Source organism: Vulpes lagopus, chromosome 5 (genome assembly GCF_018345385.1).
Source record: "Vulpes lagopus strain Blue_001 chromosome 5, ASM1834538v1, whole genome shotgun sequence".
NCBI classification, from domain to species: Eukaryota; Metazoa; Chordata; class Mammalia; order Carnivora; family Canidae; genus Vulpes; species Vulpes lagopus.
The window spans coordinates 91,695,011-91,715,967 of record NC_054828.1 but is presented as its reverse complement, the minus strand read 5'-3'; the positions used below and the strand labels follow the sequence as shown (position 1 = coordinate 91,715,967).

At 35.8% G+C, this 20,957-nt stretch overlaps 1 pseudogene; it reads left to right on the top strand.

The window, feature by feature from the left end:
• Positions 1–18,891, top strand: part of LOC121491845 — a 65,927-nt pseudogene extending 47,036 nt beyond the window's left edge.
• The last annotated feature ends 2,066 nt before the right edge of the window (positions 18,892–20,957 follow it).

The following is a 20,957-nucleotide window of genomic DNA, read 5'->3' as shown; positions in this document are numbered from 1 at the left end:
TGACCTTAAGAGAAATAAATATACCCCAATGCACAGACAAGTCTAAGGAAGGGTGACAATAATGGCAGTGGAGAGAGTGAATGGATTTTAAATACTGGCATCAGTAACTGATCTTAAAAACTGATGTGGAATCTATACCTATTAACCCTTCATGTACATATAATTTCATGTATATATAATCTCTAAATTCTCATTAATTATATTTAAATAATATCATATTAAATTGCTACAGGTTCTGGCAGAAAATATTTTCTGTGATTATTTCAATAGAGAATTCACTAAAAATCCACTTATAAAAATATGCATCCATAAACTGAAGTAAATGAGAACTTTTCCTTCAAGTGTAAATTTTAAAATTGGAGTTTATTTTTATCTAGTCATGGTTATGCCAAATAGAAATAAAAGGTATTTATAGAAAAGCTCATGACCATTGCCCCACAGTATAAGTTATGATCAGGAGGATTAAATTTTCCAAATATTCCTGAGCTTCCACCTCAAATTTAACACAGAGATATTCTAACAGCTTACATAACAGTATATGTGGGATTCTGGGAATTTACATATATAAATATATTTCCATGTTATTCTAATACAGCTGGTACATAGATATATATTTAGGACACTTTGGGCTGGACAATCGCCCAAACATCATTCCTACTAAAAATGTTTTAGACTATTTCTAATGTTTCAAGTTTCTCTACATTTCAATATTCTTTAGATTTTTTTCCTCTTTACTATATGAAAAAAGACTATAATGATAAATCAAGTAATATTTTGCATTTAAGTCTAAGCAGTGTCAAGTGTTCAGACTACATATCTCACATTTAGAATGATGAATACTGAATCCGTTGTGTATGGGGGAGGGGACAGGAGAGGGTAGAGGAAGTGTAGGTTGGAACTGTTGTTTGGATGAGTTTGGGAGATGAAGCTATTTGGTAAGTATGTTTCAGTTCCCAGTAGCTGATATCTTGAAACCAAGTCATTTGTTAAAAATGGGAAAATCAGAAAAATTTTCATCAAAGATCTCTGAAGTGTTTCTGTACCAGTTGGTGTGTATATGTGTGTGTCTGAGCAAGTATAAGCCATTTTTATGCCAATAACTGTTAAGTCATCTGAGTAGGATAGCTCTGAAACTTGGTCTCTATTATAGCTTTCAGTTTATGGACTCCAATCCATTTATCTCTGAGCTAGGTTAAAACCTAGGAAAGCATGCCATTAGATATATATGGGAGTAGACTTATGAAGGAGAAAAGAGGTTGACAAGCCAGGATATGCTGAAGAAGTCCCTAAGAATGGCTAATGAAACACTGGATTCCCCAGTGTACTACCGCCTTGTACAAAGAGCCTCAAAATGTGGGTTCAAAATGAGTAGAATCAAGAGTCCTATTGCTGGGCAGCCCGGGTGGCTCAGCAGTTTAGCACTGCCTTCAGCCCAGGGCGTGATCCTGGAGACCTGGAATTGAGTCCCACATTGGCCTCCCTGCATAGAACCTGCTTCTCCCTCTGCCTGTGTCTCTGCCTCTCTCTCTCTCTCTCATAAATAAATAAAATATTTAAAAACAAACAAACAAAAAGAGTTCTATTGCTAATGCTTTAAATTTTCTTTTACTGCTGTAACAAATTCCCACAAAATTGGTAGCATAAAACCATATCAATTTAACTGGACCTGTGAAGAAGGAGGAGGAGGAAGACCGAAAAGAGGAGGAGGAGGAAGAAGAGGGGACAAAGGAGAGGAAGGAGGAGAAGGAGGAAGAGAAAGAATAAGAAAGAGGAGCAGAATCTAGATGCAGACTTCACACCTTTCAGAAAAAAATTAAGTCAAAATTGATCAGCAACCTAAATGTAAAATGCAAAACTATAAAACTGGGAGATAAAACAGGAGAAAATGTGAATGACCTTGGATATGATAATAACTTTCATGTACAACACTGAAGTATAAGCCCAAGGATTAAGAGATGGACATTTTTGGGAACCCATTATTCTAAATACTAAAAATACTTTAAGAAATAATAAAATAAATAAATACTAATGTGTCCAAATGATTGAGCTTCAGCATCATATTTTCCCAAACTTACTCTTTTGCTTCATAGATAAGCATCTTTTTTCATGATATTCACATTTATTTGAGATAAGTCAGAAAGCATGCAATAGGAATTATTACAATAGCAGATGGAAAATAGTGAAAAAATATGTTACATATCATACTCCAGATAGGAATGGATGACAGTGAAACGCTGCTTTGTTTTCAGGTTGCTCATTCACCAACCGCAGTTATGGTAAATCATTTCATTTCCAAATGTTATTCTAGGCTTTACTGGGAGCCAAATACAAATAAGAGTAAAATACAGTTGACTTATAACATTCTTATAGTAAATATGGATGGAGTGAAGTGAAATTGGAAGCATAGACCAACATTTAGAATGAGAAAAGACAATAATCTGAAACGACTGCTTATAAGTCAATCTTTTGAAGTAATTACTTTAGACAGCTTACTTCTAATAAGTATGCAGCGTTACATCTTCGTTCATGCTACCTTTGATTTTGAAGTCTGAGATGGTTGCAGAGGGTTTTTTTTTTATTTTAAGATTTTATGTATTTGAGAGAGAGAAAGAGGGGGATCATGAGCAGGGGGAAGGGTAAAAGGAGAAGCAGACTCTTTGCTGAGCAAGACCCTGGGCTGAAGGTAGATACTTAACCAACCTAGCTACCCAGGCACCCACAGAGGTATTTTTCTAAGACTGGATAGTTACAATATTTTGTTAATATTTATTTATTATTATTTATTTATTTATTTAGAGTGCAGTAGTGGGGAGGGGCAGAGGGAGAGGGAGAGAGAACCTAAGCTGACTCTACACTCAACACAGTTGACCCGACACAGGCCTTGATCTCACGACCCTAAGATCATATTCTAAGCCAAAATTGAGTTAGATTCATAAAAGAGCCACCCAGGATCCTCAACATTTATTTTTTTAACTTAGACTCGTGTGATTTTAATCCACCATTAAAAATAATAATTCTTTTAGGTTTTGCTATAGGGAAGCAATCTTCCAGGAGATTAAAATGTGTTCCCTAAGTTATTTTGTGACACTAACATTAAAAAGTCAAAGTCATTGATGAAAAGTCAATATCTGCATCAAAATAAAATTCTCTAATATCAAATTTGAATTTAGAAAACTTATAAATGCTCTATTTCCTTATTAAGTTGACACCCATACTGCATTTACTTCATGATTTAATCAGTAAAATTATGTTACCCAGCATAAATATTTTTCTTTTTTAAGACAAAACAATTTAATAAGAGTGCTCCTAGAATTACAGCTTTGGCTTCATTATTAAATTAGAGGGGTAGGATAAAACAAAGGGGAAAAAAAAGGAAAAAAAAAAAGGATAAAACAAAGGTTTTAAAGTACAGGTTTTTTTTTTTCCCTTTTTTTAAAGATTTTATTTATTTATTCAAGAGACACACCCACAGAGGGAGAGAGAGAGAGAGAGAGAGAGAGAGGCAGAGACACAGGCAGAGGAAGAAGCAGGCTCCATGCAAGGAGCCCTACCTGGGACTGGATCCCGGGTCTCCAGGATCAGGCCCTGGGCTGAAGGTGGCACTACCGCTGAGCCACCCAGGCTGTCTTCTTCTTCTTCCTCCTCCTCCTCCTCCTCCTCCTCCTCCTCCTCCTCCTCCTCCTCCTCTTCTTCTTCTTCTTCTTCTTCTTCTTCTTCTTCTTCTTCTTCTTCTTCTTCTTTTTCTTCTTCTTCTTCTTCAAAGAATTTTACTATTATTAGAAAATAATATTTTTATTTCATATTTCTCTTATCAGCCCAAACTAATCACAGTAACATGCTATACACTATTATTACATTACCAGAAATAGCTGTACTTTTATGTCATTGAATTTTGTTGTGTGCACAGACCCCCAAACGGGTTTCTTTCAGTATACAAGTAGTTAGCAAAGCAAATTTTGTATACTAGCATCCTATATAATTCACCTAATGACCTATATGAGGAAGAAAGGAGCCAATGAAGAAAGAAAAGAAAGTTGGGAGGCACGAGGGACTTATGAGAAAATATTTGTGTTCAGCAAAAGCTGGACGTATTATTCCTGAACACTTGCATACATTTTAGATGTTCATCAGTTATGCTGAATTTTAAATATTTAAACATGTCGCAACAGGATTAGTTTATTAATACACTCCCTATGATATATCTCAACTTGGGCTATTTTAACCAATTGATTTTTTTGAAAGCTGCATTTGCATAGAGTTGTTGAATCAATATATCCAAAGTAAAAATTAACAAGCTCTATAATTCTTTATATTTGAGCAAGGTCCAAATATTTTTGGATAGGAGAACCTCTTCCCAAACTAATAGAATTTACAGAAAGATTATAACAGTTATGTGTACTTTGGTCTATTTTCAACAAAGAACTCTAATTAGTAGAATTTAGAGGCCTAATACATGTAATGCATGTATATCATTTTTATTTCTAATACACTAAGATGTGTTAGATAATGGTGTAGCTTCTAACACCAATTCAATTAATCTTCTGATTTGTTGTTAAACATCTGTGAGATAATAGAAAAACACTGAAACAAAGATTCATGGTTGAGCTGGAATGATAATGGAGATGCAGAGTTTCATATATGGACAGAATGTTTTGTCTGTTAAATATCTTGTAAATGGTTATTAATTCTTGGTAAGGTATCATTGCTGCAGAATTATTCATTCTAATCTGTTCTAATATAACAGAACACAAACTATTTATATGCTCACATTGAAATATATTTGTAATTTACAAGCCAATCTCACATATCTTGATCCCACCCGTCAAAGCATTGTTCAAGCTCAAATCATACAGATATGTGTATTCTTCCCAATGTCCAAAAGCTCTATCAGTAAAGTGAGACACCCTGAGATCTGTCTTCAGATCCACAGCTGGAGACTGTACTAAAATTGATTAAGAATTTAAGAATGCATCTTATTGACATATTATTTATTTATTTATTACTTTTTAAATTTCTTTTTATTGGAGTTCACTTTGCCAACATATAGCATAACACCCAGTGTTCATCCTGTCAAGTGTCCCCCTCAGTGCCCATCACCCAGTCACTCCAACCCCCCACCCACCTCCCTTTCTACCACCCCTTGTTCATTTCCCAGAGTTAGGAGTCTCTCATGTTCTGTCACTCTCTCTGATATTTCCCACTCATTTTCTCCCCTTTCCCCTTTATTCCCTTTCACTATTTTTTATATTCCCCAAATGAATGAGATCATATAATGTTTGTCCTTCTCTCACTGATTTATTTCACTCAGCATAATAGCCTCCAGTTCCATCCACGTTGAAGCAAATGGTGGGTATTTGTCATTTCTAATGGCTGAGTAATACTCCATTGTATACATAAACCACATCTTCTTTATCCATTCATCTTTCAATGGACACTGAGGCTCCTTCCACAGTTTGGCTATTGTGGACATTGCTGCTATAAACATTGGGGTGAAAGTGTCCCGGCGTTTCATTGCATCTGTATCTTTGGGGTAAATCCCCAGCAGTTATTCATTTTTAAAGATTTATTTATTTATTCATCAGAGACACAGAGAAAGAAAAGCAGAGACATAGGCAGAGGGAGAAGCAGGCTCCCCACAGGGAGCCCTATGTGGGACTGGATCCCTGATCTCAGGATTATGCACTGAGCCAAAGTTAGATGCTCAACACTGAGCCACCCAGGCGTCCCTTGACACATTATTTAATGTGTCAAAGTAAAAGAGTTTCTTAGTCACATTGCTGATTCAAATCCACAAATAGTTATTAGAGTCTTGTCACAGATTATTTGTATAAAAACGATAATAACTATACAGTACAGAAGCATACATTTTTCCCAAGTGATCAAAATTAACATGAGGGACAGATACTCCTTATGCATTTTTAGAAGAAATGCCCTGAGAAAAAGATACAATATCACTGAGGCACTACAATAGCTGAGAATTCACAATTTGAATCTAATTGTGAGGAAATATCAAATAAAACTAAAACAAAGAATGCTCTAATAGTAATAATAATAATAGTAATATAAAGTACTATACTCTCCCAAAATGTCAGTGTCATAAAGACAAAAAAAGGCTGTGTTAATATTCCACACTGAAAAAAAGATTAAAAAGACAGGACAAGCAATTCAGTATTTCACCTTTGGCTGTACACTAAAGAGTAAGAAACATTATAAGGGAAACTGTAAGGTCATTTAAAAAATAAATAACAATGATAAACTAGACAAAAGTATTGCAGCAATCTTAAATTTACTGAGTGATGAATACACTGTGATTATGAAAGAGAGTATCCATATTTAGAAGAACTGTCCATGAAGGTGTTTGTTGGTAATGGGACATGATATATGCAATTGGTTTTCAAATGGTTAAGTAAACACACACACACACACACACACACACACACACACCCATGCAGGGAATGAGAAAGAGAATGAGAGAGATGAAGCATGAGAGAAAGATAAATTATAGAGCAAGCAGGACAAAATGTTAACAATACGTGAAACTAGGTAAGGATACCCATGTTCTTTGTACTATCCTTATTCTTGCATCTTTTCTGTAATTTAAAAATCATTTTTAATAAAAAATATTTAAAAATTTAAAAAACCCTTAGAGTTGTTATTTAATTTTTTAAAGACATATGTAGTACTTTGCTGAAGTTTTAAAAATAACAATTTTTAAAAAGCCACTGAGTTGTCAAAATAGAACCCAAAATGAAATAAGATATTCTATGTGTTCAAAATTGCCATTTAGTATTAAATATGTCACATGAAGCAATTACACTTTCCTCACCACCACCGTACCCCCCACACACAAATTGCTAACCTCCTGCTACAAATGAAGAAAGTGAAATATGGGAAGTATACCTAACTAATCTATACAACTCTGTAAGGATTCAGGTCAGGATTTAAAACCATTCTTTTGAATGAATAATAGTTCATGTTTATATTTTAAGAGTGATTTTATTCATAGAATACAATATATATACAGAAAAGTGCATAAATCATAAGAGTAAATCTCAGTTAATTTTTGTAAAATGAACAGCCCCTGTCACCACCTCCCAGATGAGAGGACAGATCAAAGGAATATCACCTGTATCCTAGAAGTGCCTGGTCTCTCTCACCAGTAGTAGCAAACTACTACTCTAATTGAAATTACTTTTACTTGCCATGTAAATTTCCATGCTATAAATTATGTCATGATACATGAACTCTCTTGCATCTGTCTTTCCTTTCAAGATTTTATTTATTTGAGAGATAGAGAACACATGGCATGTGCGAGTGAGGGGAAGGCAGAGATGGAGAGAGGTGAAGGAGACCAATCTTCAAGTAGACACTGCACTGAGTGCAGAGGCTGACTTGAGGCTGGATCCCACAGCCTTGAGACTATGACCTCAGCTGAAACCAAGAGTGGAACACTTAACTGGGTCATGCAAGTGCCCCCATGTTTGTTCAACATTTGTGAAATGCAATTATGGTATTGCTTACTGAAGTAATTTATTCCCTTTCTTTTCATACAGTATTTCTTTATGACCATACCACCATATATCTATCCATTTTGCTGTTGATGGGTATTTGGATAGTTATTAATAATACAAAGTTTTTTTGGTAAAGACATATATGTGTTTCTGTAAGGATCATGCCTAGGACTAGAGTAGATGGGCTATTCATCTTTTATTGGGTACCACCCAATAATTTTCCAAAGTGCATGTATCAATTTATATAGAGGAAAGTTCCAGTTGCTCCAAAATCTTTGTCCTTGCTGACACTTAGAACTGTCTCTTTTTCATTTTATTTTAGTAATCTGAATAGGTATGCAGTGGAATTGCATTGTGACTTTATCCAATTCTTTGATGACTAATAAGGTTAAGTGCCTTCTTATATATTAATTAACCATTTAAAGATCCTCTTTCATGAGGTATTTTTTCATGTTTTCACCCATATTTTAATCTTTGTCTTATTGAGTAATAGGAGTAGAGCTCCTATTATGTATACGAATCTTTATACACACACACACATATATATATAGCAATTATCTTCTATTACGTGGTTTCCTTTTCTCACCGTAATGCAATAATTTTGATGAACACAGAATGAATTAATTCTGATTTATCCATCTTTTTTATGGTTACTGAATGTATGCCCTATTTTTTTGCCGATTTCCAAGATTTTGAAATGTCCTCCCTTTTCCTTCTAGAGTTGTTAACTCTTTTACCCTTAGGTCTGTAGGCCACATGTAAATGGTTTTGGGAAATGATGTGAAGCAGGGGAATGATTTCTCAGAACTGACACCATTTCTATTCGATTTACTATTAGAATTCCATCTGATTTCTCCTCTGAATCAATCTATCCTATTAACATATTTCTTTCTAGTCTGGGTCATAGTGCAGCGCAGGTCAAGCTTATCCAAATCCTCTGAATATCAAGGAGTAGAAAATGTGAACCTTAGGAAAATGACATCTTCCTTCCTATGCCTAAAGTATAGAAAGAAAACGGTACAGCCTCTGGGTTTGGGTAATATTTTCTCCAGTAGAATTTTAACTTTGGGCATAAAGTTAGTTTGAACCAAGCAATATAAATATGCATAGAATCAGACAGCAAGCCTGGGAGCTGAATAATGAGGTCAGAAGGAGGTTTGCAACAATAATGAGAATATAAATTCAAGAAATGCAGACTATTTGGAGGGAGCACTTGGGGCCCTCTCAGTGACTTTTGTGTAGAGTTTAATTTGACATAGTTATCTTTCATCCAAGAATGGGTGTTACTCTGATATGGTTGGTTAGGCTTGTAATCAGACAAATTCCTGTGCTAAAATGGATACCCACTCTTCCTCTTTTTATTGAAATTTTGCAGTCTGTTCATTTATTGCCCATTTACATAGCACACCTTCATCTAATAATTAATAGTTTTAGTTTCAAATTTTGCCTTTCTTAATACAATTAACCTACATTACTCCCTTCTTATTCAAATAACTCAAGCTTTTTATGCATGGACACAAAATCTATTTATCTTTTCATTTAATGCACAGCCCCATAGACTTCATATTCATAGCATGTCTAGAGTTTCAAATGAAGGTAACAGCATGAGTATAGGGAAATGGGACTGCTTTTACCACCTGAACTCCCCTAAGCTCAAAGTAAGACTTATTTTTCCCCTTTTTCTTAGCCTTTTGAGTTCTTCTTCTAGGGACTCTTTTTGTTAAGCATTTCACATCTTTACATGCCATGTCACTGCTTCCTGAAAGCCAAATGGAGCTCATAATCACATAAATCAGTTTGGGGTAACCTTAAATATCCACGAGCTTTTGTTACTGCAAATTGTTTAAAACAATGAACTCGCTCTGTGGATACTAAAATGTAACTTAGAACAGAAGAGTTAGGCCTGTGTCAAACCTCATATTTAGAGTGCTTTGAACTTCAAACTAAGCCTAAGCTATGAAATAATTTCTGCTCTTACTCAGCATGATCATGCTAATTATTTAATTTACTCAGCAATACTTACATAGCACATATTTGCCATGTTCTCATCTAGAGCTTTTATAAATTAACTAATTTAATCTCCTTAGTGAATTAACCTGTGAAATAGGTACTTTTATGATTCACATTTTATAAACAAGGAAATTGAACTGATATTAAGTTAAATAAATAAATTGCCCATGGTTGCACACCTAGAAAATGGTATTCCAACACAGAAAGTTGGCTTCCATAGTTCATGCTTTTAAACTGCTATACCAGTTCTAAAGAGGTCCATATTGCAGATAAGGGACTCACTCTCCAAACAGACTTCACCCTTGCCTTACTTTGACCATTGGTGCCAGTTTTCTTATTTTACATCCATTTTTGTTTGAAAAGCTTTATCTTTGCCTTGCTCCTTTTCTGATTTTCCTGGCTTGTTTTATAAGCTGTTCTAGAAATAAAGTTCTACATTGTCTTTTTTGTTTGTTTGTACCCCTCCTTTCTATTCTATTTTAGAGAGAATGAAGTCCTGTGCTTGGTCTCTAGGCTGTGTGTGAGGTCCTGTTCCTAGTGTCAGAGCTCATTAATAGAGCCTATGCATACGGTACCTAACCATATACTTTTGTTCAGCTGCATTTTCAGGATCTCCAAATTTGTGACTTTTATGCGACATTCCTTCTAACTGCTCACCTGGAAAGTTGCATCCATCTGCCACTATATCATGTAGATATTGTTTTCTACCTACCTAAGGGAACCTCTTCTTTTGCTTGCAGGTAAATATTGTGGAGGGATGTGGGAGAAGTGAACAAGAGAATTTCTAATTCAAACATTTAATTTACCCCTTATTGGGTGCCCAGACTAAGTCCTTTAAAATCAATTCTCATAACTTTGGCTTTTCATTTATAAAACCCAGAAAACAGACCATGAGTTCATTGAAATTTGCCTACAATGTTTGGCACATGGTTTTTACCATTTTAGGGGTTGTCAATTCCCACTTTTTCCCTGTGTCTAAAATAAAATCTTCAATGGTTATCATGTTAAGAGTGATGATAGCATCTCAATTGGTGACTGTAATATCGAAGTAAAAATGCATTATTCAAGGAGTAGCAAGTTTATGTGTTTTTATGGCCCTCTCTTAAGAATGTGAAATTAGAGTTTTATGATTAAGATAAAACAGAAAACAACCATGTGGAAATGAAACCAAATGAGATTGTTCTACTGTCCAATTAGGAAATTTAAAGTCTTCTATTTTTGTAGAAGAAATACTCAAACTGATTCAAATCTATGAATGTTCTGAAAAATCTATGATTTTTCATAGATATTCAATAATTCACTTTTTCAACAAATATTTGATTACCTTTTACATACAACATAAGCTATATGGGGATACTGTTTTGGACAAAATAGGGATATTCCTTGATTTCTTGCAACTTACAGTCTTATAAGCAAGCAAACACTTAAAACAGTGAAAGAGTAACAAATTATTTATAATAAAGATAATGGATAAAAGCCAGGATGTTAAAGTAAGATGGATTCTCTATAGAAGAGTGAATAGGAAAAATGTCAAAGTATGCCAAACAAGACTGTATCATCTTTGTGCATACATAAATAATTGAAAGATATTAAAACCTGTATGAAAATGATAATCACCAAATTCAGTAAAGTGAGTATGTCTGGGAAAGGAAGAAAACAAATCATCCACTTGGTAAACAGTGAATTTTAACCTTATCTATAAGACTGTATTAGGTTAAAAAAGAAACTAAAGGAAATATTAAAGAAACATGATTTGATGGAGCTGGAGGATGAATAAAATGGCATTCATTACATTATTCTCTGTAGATTTGTGCTTATTGTTAATATATCTCTTAACTCAATACATTCAAACAAAACACTTTATTGCTTCTCTGTCTGAATCTTTCACTGACTGGTGGCACTGCATTCACTCTGTTCTTTAGGACAAGACACAAGAACCACCATTACCTCCTCTCACTGGCATATGATACATACATAGTCCCTTAGCCAACCCGGTCATCTCTACATGATGATGTTCACTTCTACTGTAAGCCTCCTATCTTACTCACCTGGATTTCTGCAATACAGCAAGCAGCTTCTCTATGTCCACTATCTCTCCTACACTTAGTTCTACTTAGAGCGTTCACAGTTAGATTTTTAAAGTATAAATTAGTCCACGTTTTTCCTTTCTTGTGAAGCTTCCATAGCCTCCTCATCATATTCCAATTATGATCAAAGTCCCTACACAGCCTATAAAACTGACTAGGATTTCTGCAATCTTCCCCTCCACTTGACTAAACTTTCCCCAGTCCTCCTGACTACAGGCTCCTAAACTCCCTTTTCTTCAAGCATTTACTGTAGAAAACTTGCTGTTATAAATTGTTTCTCTGTCCTTATGAGATTTAAGTCTCCCAGATTCTCGCCAACTTTACAACTCAGTAATGCTTTTTCAAAGACCTGGGAATCATCCCTTTAAAATCTAACCATCTAGGAAGATGGAGACAGTATTTCCTAGCCTCTATAGGAAGGTAAGAGAATGACTTCAATAAATGCCAATTAGCAAACACATGACTTCCCCCCAGTATCCTCCCATACTTTGCCTCCAGTTTACCCCGTGCTTAAAAACTATCACACTTTGTGTTTTGGTGGAGTTGAATTTGATGTCTTTGCACCATTGCAAAAGACTCTTTCCTACTGCAATAGTCTTGAGTAAAGTCTTCCTTGTCTTCAAACAACTGCCTGGTACAATTTCTCTTTGACAAGACTCAGTATGATCAAGCATCTCACTATCATTTTGACTTAAACTTAAATTTCTACCATCACCTAACCATCATCTAACCGTTTCTGCTCTAACTATTCTATTCCATTTCCACCTCAGGGTCTCAATACTTGCTCAACTGTGTTTCCTGTGCTAGAGCCATTTTACTCTAGATGATACCTGAGTTGGTTCTCTTTACTTTGATTTCTCCTCATGGGCAAGAACTTCAAAGACTTTCTGTGACTACTTTGTATCTTTCACTCTCTTACTCTTTTTTTCCATGCTTTGCTACATTATTCTTCATGGTTCTCACTGATCTCAGAATTTTATTATGCTTAGTTATTAATTTCTTTATTATCTGTCTCCAACATTGATATGCAATTCAATGCTGCATATCCAGATTCTATCACTTACCAGATGGTCAATGTTTGTTTTTCTTAAGTTTTTATTTAAGTTCCAGTTAGCTAACATACAATGTAATATTAGCTTCAAGTGTATAATGTAGTGATTCAATCCTTCCATATATTACCCAGTGATCATCACGCATGTACTCCTTAATCCCTATCACCCATTTAATCATCTTTACCCCTCCCCTACTTCCACCCTGGTAACCATTAGTTTGTTTTCTACCGTTAAAGGTAAGTTTCTTAGTACCCACCACCACACACACACACACACACACACACACACACACACTGCCTCTCTCTCTTTCCCTTCGATAATTTGTTTTGTTTCTTAAATTCCACATGTGTTTTTAAAATAAAGAAATAAATGAGTGAACTAATTAATTCTAGAAAGGAGGAAATCCATGAGATCAATGTCTGAGAGGCAGGAAAGATCCTGCTACGTCTCAAGAAAAGATGTTGCTGGGATCCCTGGGTGGCGCAACGGTTTGGCGCCTGCCTTTGGCCCAGGGCGTGATCCTGGAGACCCGGGATCGAATCCCACATCAGGCTCCCGGTGCATGGAGCCTGCTTCTTCCTCAGCCTGTGTCTCTGCCTCTCTCTCTCTCTCTCTCTCTCTCTGTGACTATCATAAATAAATTAAAAAAAAAAAGAAAAGAAAAGATGTTGCTTTGCCTTCAGCCACCCCAAAAGGGTCTTACACTGCTTGTTTTGTTAACTTTTCCTATATTTTTTGTATCATTGAGCCTGGGAGGTGGTGTAGGTGTATCCTACTTCTGTTTTCAGAACATTCTTATTTCTTCCTTGCTCTCCCCCAAAATACTAGCTCTGAGCTTTATGTTACTATATTGCCTCATCCACTACCTTTCAAGGCTATAATCAAATAATAACCAGGTACTTTCCCTTAATTGATTTAAAGTTATCAGCTTACCAATATTATCATTTTAGTTAATTCATAGCAGTTGCAATTCATGCATAGATGATCCTTCCTATGCTCATGCTTCTCCAATCCTTGAGCTCATCTTCTCCAATGATCACATCCTTCACACTTCAGATATAGCCTGCACTTGGCATTATCAATACTAAAAATTGATTTGTCACCTTAATTTTATACTTTCTATTCTGTGACTAGCATCTCTGTTCTCTGCCTTTTTTTTTTTTTTATTTCTGCTTTTAGGATCCTGGTATCAACAATCCATGATTCCATCTGAATGATTTTTATAGTTCCTCCTGTCCTCAATGTCCTCAATCTCTTCTTTTATTAGTTCAAATTCCATGATAAATCATATTAATCACTCCATTATCTATACCTAGAACATTTTTTTTCCTCTCAACTAATCCAACTTTCTTGCCAAAACCACATTTCTGATTAAATCCAAGAAAATTCTTACTCCATTCTTGTACCAAGATAGGTTCATGTACATGGGAAGAAAAAACAAAAACAAAATACATTCATTGGTCTCACTTTAAATTAAAGACCACAAGCCATAAGTGGTGCTTTATGCAACCAGACATTCATACTTTATGTACCCAATTCATTCATTCTCTCATGCATGTGTGTGTGTGCACTCACAGATATAAACACATAGATATATGTATATGTATATATACATACATATGTATGTATGTAATTGACTTGAGAAAAAAGTTCATATATATTGTTAAATGAAAAAGCAGGCCACAAAACTAAGTAAGCAATCATATGGGGTGCCATTTTTAATGATGTAAGAAATAAAATTACTTTACCTTTTGCTTTTCTGTATTTCTTTTTATTTAAAATGTATACAACAGTGATTTGTTAATAATATGTATGTGAAATATATATTTAAATAGAAGGACTCAAATATCTCAAACTATTGAAAATAAAATATGTGTAACTAAAGAAAGTCATGCAAAAACTATTACTCTTAGAAACTGAATGGCTTATGAGAAATAAAAAAAAGTAAAAGAATATGACAAATCAGTTGGCTATTAAAAAGATACACAAGCTCTACACGGGAGTATTAAGTTAATATTAATTGTTATCTCTGGGCTACTAGGAAAACAGTGCAGTTAGTTGCACAATGCACCTCAGCTCTACCCTCTATAATGTAACTGCTTATTGGGATTACAGCAGTTTTGATAAGACAGTAAATCATTTAATGTTGCTCTGATTTGCAGTATGCAAAAGGGAATATATAAAAACAGGATAAAAGAGATACTTTCAGACAATGGGCTCTTATCCAGTTCTCATGACTTTATATTTGCTCCGAAATATTTCTTCCTGTATCTGTAGATCTTAAAATCCTGAAAAAGTATCAAGATTTATGAATGTGTTCATGTCCAATAATGAGGAATAATTTTCTTCTGAAGCACTCCTTCAAATTTTATCAAAGATTTGCAGTGACCATTTTGATCATGATTCTCTTTCCTTTCCCTTTTTCCTCTACAGACTCCAAGCTTTCTAAAAACACTCTTGTGTTTTTGTTTTGTTTTGTGCCCTGGAGAAAGCAACCCAGTAGCCTTCTCCCCAACACACACACACACACACACACACACACACACACTCTAAAACACTGGAGTCAGACTATTGTGTTTTAGAAATATTTGAACCTTAAAGAAATTATAGCTAGGAAATTCTAGTATGGGGAGTCTTGAAATTTCAGTTACTTTGGAACAAAGTTTATGGTCTGAGCAGTTTGCTTCTTAATATAAACAAGAAGGTGAAAAATGTAGATTTTTTGTAATCCAGAAATGAAATGTTCTTTACCAAATGCTTCTATTTGTTTCCTTCATTGTAGAATAAACTAAATAAATGTCATTACATCTTATTTGTAAACCACCACCAGTTTGAACCACATGAACTTGAATGTGCCATCCATCTTCTTAAGTCATTTTTCATTTGGAAGTTGATCTATCCTCACACACTCTCTCTCTCTCTCCTTATATTGCAATTCAGGTGGATTAGCCAATCATTCTGGTTTATTTTTTTTTTTAAGATTTTATTTATTTATTCACAAGAGACACAGAGAGAGAGGGGGCAGAGACACAGGCAGAGGGAGAAGCAGGCTCCATGCACCAGGAGCCCGATGTGGGACTCGATCCTGGGACTCCAGGATCATGCCCTGGGCTGAAGGCGACGCTAAACCGCTGAGCCACCCAGGGATCCCCCCTCATTCCGGTTTCTGAGGGTGTTCCAGGAACATGGGGATTTCAATGTCAAAGCAGAAAGTCTTAGGCCAATGAAGACAGTCCCAGGTAAACTGGGATGAATTAGTCATCCTAATTTTCTGCTTGAAATAATATATCTTAATACAAGGTGACTCTATTAGTTTTGAAAGCCACACAAAGACAGAATAAAAGAAGAAAACAATAATGAAGGCGATTATATGCTGGGCTAGTCTCTGGCACAGCCTCACCAATGGGAATTATTTGATGATCTTGTTATTGAGACATTTTGTTTCTCCACAAAGTTGATTTCAGAAGTTTGGGAATGGTTTCTCATATTCCTGACTGCTTGCTTTGGAGTTTTCTCTGAGGATTTGTAACAACTTTTTCCAAGTCTGCTTGTACTTTTAACCTACATTTCTGCTGATATGATATGATTTCATGTGATATGGCAGGACAAAATAAACAAAGTCAAAAGCCTATGCATTGGAGACACACAGACCTGGGAATGAATCTTGGAACAGTTATTTTCAAGTACATGACCCTAGACAAGTGATTCCACCTACCAAAACTTTAGTTCTCTCACCTTTTAATATGTTTTTCTATGAGATGGCAGAAAAACATATAAAATTCTCAAAATATAAAGGGTTCCTAGTAAATGGCAATTTTTATTACAAAGTTGGTTTCTGCTATATAAATTAAATCTAAAAAAATTAATGGCCAAAATTATATATATATATATAATTTTATAAATAAATATGATCATATATAATTATATATAATCTATATATATAAATATTTTATTTGTTCATTCATGAGAGACACACAGAGAGAGAGAGAGGCAGAGACACAGGCAGAGAGAGAAGCAGGCTCCATGCAGGGAGCCCGACGTGGGACTCAATCCGGGTCTCCGGGATCACGCCCTGGGCCGAAGGCGACGCTAAACCACTGGGCAACCGGGGCTGCCCAAAATTATATATTTATAGTATCAAAATGTACACATAACAAATCATCTCAAATTTAATGAAAACAACTTGGCTTCCTGTTTTAATGTAAAAATTTAACAAGGCAGATTTAGATCTCAGAGTTCGACAACTGTAGCAGAGCAGCAGGCTTGCCATTCATAAGCCCTAAGAAGTATCTATCCTTGAAAAGGTTTGTCTAATTACTTAGGTAAAGCACTCCCAGGGCCATGAAGTCACTTTAAGAAATTGTGATTCACAGAAATAATTCCAGATGATGGATGGCATTGGAATAATTATTTCTCCAATTTTCATGTATATCATTCTTACCATCTTTGCCTTGTTTTATAAATCTTCTCTTTAATTCCCCTCATTTGACCCACTGGTTGATCTACTTTCCTGGCTTCCAACCTTTCTGCTTCAATTAATTCATTTTCCCTCCTGACCCTGTATTACTTTGACACTATGGTGATGGATTAATCTAGTGATAGCCAAATGCCCCCATTTTAGCCTCCTTTATTTCTCTTTCTTTCCCTCTCATTTTCTCTCTTCCTTTCTCATACACACACATACACATGCACACACACACTTTTTAGTGCCCACTTAGATAATACTGACAAAGTTTGGCCTGGTACTCAAACTGTTCATGAACAAAGTTATCCTAATGACTGCTTCATTTCAGCTTTCTGTATGTCTTTCTAAATATATCTTGTTGTTATAGTCCCACCTCAGTATTTCCTGGAAATCTACCCCAACAAGAATGCATATCACATTTAAACTGCTATTAAAGAGAGTATTTAAAATATTAAATCACTGCATTGTTAATTAGTTACTTCTTTTATGCCTGTAAGTATTCATAGTGCTAAAGATTCTAAATTACATAGGCTACAGTTAATTTGAAATACGACTTATAGTCATGATCTTTCATGACCAAAACCACTAAAACTTTTTGCAATAGCTTTAAACCCTATAAGATGAATGATTTTATGATCAATTTTAATCACAGAAAAAGAAACTCATCATGTTCATCTTGTGACCTACAGTCCTAATGTTGAAACAGTTTCTAAGATTGTCCTGAAGCAACCCATTAATTTCCCAACATAATGTTCTTAGTCATGAAGAGAATGTGTTGGCAGAAGATGTACAATGGTCTAGAATTCAACTGACTCTTCAATTTCCCTTTTGAAAATAATTCACTTTTGGCTGTGAGTTATTTTGTGTACCGAGTCCCTGATTGCTCACTTAACATGCACTCTTAGCCAATTTAGCCCTGAGCACTTTTCAATAATTCATAATTCCTTAAATGTGCAAATCCCTTGTCTATGTTTAAGAGGGTAATTTGCAACTGTTGCTATATTAAAATCACACATTTGCTTATCACAGAACCACCTTCAAATCACCAACATTTATTATGATCTACTGAAAATTATTATTTTCTTAATTTGGAATAACCATTTCACAAATAATAGTTGCTTATTTCAACTTATTTTTTTTTTCAACTTATTTTGATGATATTTATTAAAGTATCTTTCTTCTTGTGTTGCACAGAAAGAAATGAGACCAATGCATAACAGTTATTGTTAATACTTAAATAGAGGCATGTCCATGTGAACAATGGCTTAAGAATGAATGAATGATAAAGGAGAATGGATGATTTATTGTATCAGTCAGTTATTCAGAAAACATCTTTGGAAAGACTTAGGGTAAAATGATGAGAAGTGGGACTACTGCCTACTTGTTTCCGGCCAGGTGGGTCAGCAGCCCCTCCAGGGTCTCCCGTCTACCTTGACCTGGCCTATCTGCCCAGCGGGAGCAGTGCCCGGCTAGTGGATGAGGAATTCTTCTGGCGGGTGCGTGCACTCTGCTATGTCATCAGTGGCCAGGACCAGCGCAAGGAAGAGGGCATGCGGGCCGTCCTGGATGCACTGCTCGCGGGCAAGCAGCAGTGGGACCGTGACCTCCAGGTGACCCTGATCCCCACCTTCGACTCAGTGGCAATGCACGAGTGGTACGAGGAGACGCATGCTCGACACCAGGCGCTGGGCATCACCGTGCTGGGTAGCAATAGCACCGTGTCCATGCAGGACGCGGCCTTCCCCGCCTGCAAGGTGGAGTTCTAGCTCCGTTCCCGACAACCACCCCCTCAGCCCAGAATTTGCCACTGTCCCGAGATTTCCCTGCATCAGAAATAAACCAGGTACTCCACTCAAAAAAAAAATTTTTTTTTAGAATATCTCTGTAAGAACATAAACTATCTAATAAAAAAATCCCAAATTTTTGATATTAAAATGCGAGTAAGTTCATAGACATTCTGACCCTGGGAACCCTCCAAAATTAACTCAAAGGTCTCTCACAAGCTAAATATAAGACAATTCCAAAGTACATCAGAAAAGCTTTATTCTTTTCTCCTCTACTTTTCTGCATAATTTTTTTTTGGTGAAATTCTGTCTTTGTAGTTGCTTTTGTATTACTTTATATGCCTGTAAGCCAGCTAATGTTTTTTCGGTATTATTATTTTCTCCTTAACTTCTCCATTAGAATGGAGGATTCATTTGTTGGTATGACTTATTTCCCTAAGAGAATAACATTGTTTCAAAAAGCTAATAATATAGGGGCACCTGGATAGCCCAGTTGGTTGAGCATCTGAGTCTTGATTTTAGCTTGGATCATGATCTCAGGGTTACGAGATTGAGCTCTGCATTAGGCTCCACACTGGGTGTAGAGTCTGTTTGGGATTCTTCTTTCCTTTTCCCTCCCTTGCTTCTTCCTCTCCCTCTTTCTCTCCCCTTCTCAGAAAAGAAAGAAAGAAAGAAAGAAAGAAAGAAAGAAAGAAAGAAGAAAGAAAGAAAGAAAGAAAGAAAGAAACAAAGAAAGAAAGAAAGAAAAAGAGAGAGAGAGAGAGAGACGGGCTAATAATATATGACCATAAACATTTAAGTTTTGATATAACAATTTACTATCCTGAAAAAAGTGTAAATAGCAGATTGCAATTAAATATTGGCAATGCGTTGGTGGGAATGTGAACTGGTGCAGTCACTCTGGAAAACTGTGTGGAGTTTCCTCAAAGAGTTAAAAATAGACCCTCCCTACGACCCAGCAATTGCACTGCTGGGGATTTACCCCAAAGATACAGATACAGTGAAACACCGGGACACCTGCACCCGGATGTTTCTAGCAGCAATGGCCACAATAGCCAAACTGTGGAAGGAGCCTCGGTGTCCATCGAAAGATGAATGGATAAAGAAGCTGTGGTTTATGTATACAATGGAATATTACTCAGCCATTAGAAACGACAAATACCCACCATTTGCTTCAACGTGGATGGAACTGGAGGGTATTATGCTGAGTGAAGTAAGTCAATCGGAGAAGGACAAACATTATATGGTCTCATTCATTTGGGGAATATAGATAATAGTGAAAGGGAATAGAAGGGAAGGGAGAAGAAATGTGTGGGAAATATCAGAAAGGGAGACAGAACATAAAGACTCCTAACTCGGGGAAACGAACTAGGGGTGGTGGAAGGGGAGGAGGGCGGGTGTTGGAGGGGAATGGGTGACGGGCACTGAGATGGACACTTGACGGGATGAGCACTGGGTGTTTTTCTGTATGTTGGTAAATTGAACACCAATAAAAATAAATTTATTATAAAAAATAAAAATAAAATTCAAAAAAATATATTGGCAATGCATATGGCAAATAATAAGTGAAAAACTACATTTAATAAAGAACTTGGGAAATTTAATTAGGGGAAAAAAAGACCAAAAACGCACAATAGAAAAACAGGGGGAAAGTATAAATAGGTAATCACCAAAGTGAAGAGAAAAGTAACCTTTAAAAGTTGTTCAAATGTTGTAGAAGCTAGGGAAATGCAAGATGGATTAAAAGTGAGATGCAGGGCACCTAGGTGGCTCAGTAAGTTAAGTGATCAACTCTGTGTTTTGGTTCAGGTCATGACTCCAGGTTATGAGATCAAATCCCCAGTCCAGCTTGTACTGGAAGTGAGATTATCTCCCTCTCCCTCTGCCCCTGCCCCTCACTCCACCGCCTTGCACACACACTTTCTCTCTTTAAAAAAAAAAAAGAGGAGACTGCAGAGTAAAAAACATATTTTCATTCATTGCTAATAAAATGAACATTAAGTATATCTTAAAAACTCTTTGGATCACACTATAGCCATAACTATTAG